The sequence below is a fragment of the Gymnoscopelus braueri genome, assembly GCF_963280865.1.
Source record: "Gymnoscopelus braueri genome assembly, chromosome: 19".
Taxonomy (NCBI): domain Eukaryota; kingdom Metazoa; phylum Chordata; class Actinopteri; order Myctophiformes; family Myctophidae; genus Gymnoscopelus; species Gymnoscopelus braueri.
Window position 1 is genome coordinate 9509734 of NC_137621.1, and position 1529 is coordinate 9511262.

General features: G+C 40.0%; 1 long non-coding RNA gene across 1 annotated transcript; it reads left to right on the top strand.

Moving 5' to 3' along the window:
• Positions 1–243: 243 nt before the first annotated feature.
• Positions 244–975, top strand: LOC308074453. The gene is made up of 3 exons (XR_013932112.1): positions 244–281; positions 389–438; positions 876–975. It is a non-coding gene; the product is annotated as an uncharacterized lncRNA (long non-coding RNA).
• Positions 976–1529: the final 554 nt, after the last annotated feature.

Consider the following 1529-nt stretch of genomic DNA (forward strand, 5'->3'; position numbering starts at 1 on the left):
TTACCTGTATGAGTTCAGATTGTTTTAAAACATGTGGCCTAGTTAAGTAGCTATTAGTCAAGTCATATGCCATGATTTAATTTGTCAGCATAATGCAGTATAGTAAAATACACATACTTTATAAATGTTAGTAACTAAAGTTGGATTGCTTTGTAGTTTGTCTTTACTATGGCTACATAGAATACAATGGCAAAGCATTGCTTCATCCCACCGACCCCTAAAATTATATTTGCAGGGAGCATTCATTGATTTCCCCACTGTTGACGAGGAAGTTTTAAAAGGTACTACACACCCACACTCTTCTTCTTCTTCATTTAACTTTTTTTTTTGTGCACTCCTGTTTCAGTTGAAGTTTTCTGAGTTTTAATTGCTGTTATATATTTTACAGTTGTTGGCATCCAGCGGTACATGTGTGAGGACCTTTCGGAGTTTTAACAGGTAATCTCCAGCACACACTCTCTTTTTTTTTTCTTTCTTTCTTCTTTTTGTTTAAGGCTCGCAAATTCAGCAAGAAATTATGTACTTTTACTTTGATAATATAAGTATACTGCTGCTATTCCCTGCCAGTGCAGTGAAACTGTCTCTCAAATAAATTGCAATTTGCATGTCAACAGTCAAAGGACAATGGCTTGGTAGAAGATTCAGCAGACAGTCAGCAGACAAGACAAGACAATACAATACACACACACACACGCACACGCACACGCACACACACACACACACACACACACACACACACACACACACACACACACACACACACACACACTGTAGTGTGGTAGAGTGTGGTAATTGTATTAACATTGTTGTGTTCCTGTTTAAGTGGTTTTGTGGTTTAATTGTAATTCATTTTTTTCTTTCTCTTTTCCTTCAAGGCTTCAAGGACTGCCATTTTGGATCTTCAGCCCTCCAGCAGTCCAAAGTTCAGGAGATCATCTCCAGGACCTCATACCAAACGCTGCATTCTCCAGGACCAGCAACTCCAAAGATGGACTGCCATTTTGGATCTTCAGCCCTCCAGCAGGAAGAAGTTCACGAGATCATCTCCAGGACCTTGTACCAAACGCTGTGTTCTCCAGGACCCAATGCTTGACGACAAAGAGCTTGAGGACCACAAAGTATTTTTCGTGCCGCTCTATGAGCTTGTACATAGCGAGATCTGCTGTAGATCTGCTGTTTTTGAAAATGTGTGCAAATCTTTGAATATATGTTTTTAGTGAGAACATTTTAACTCAAATCTTTGATTCTGGGGTCCCTGGAACAAAATGTATTTCTTTATTTTCTGTATTTCTTCCTGTGGATTATACCAGGGACAAATGACTTGGATTTAGCTCTTCCTTGGACCCACCCACCGTGGATTACACCAAGTAGCCTACAAGTGACTTTGTTTTCCTCTTCCCCCTATTTTTCTTTGCTCTTCCTCATGGCACTACTTGCTGACTATACCAGTGTCAGTCTACTCATGTGGATTATGCGGTCGACACACACTGACATTTTGCACCGTAATCCAGTGTATAACGCACTGACTT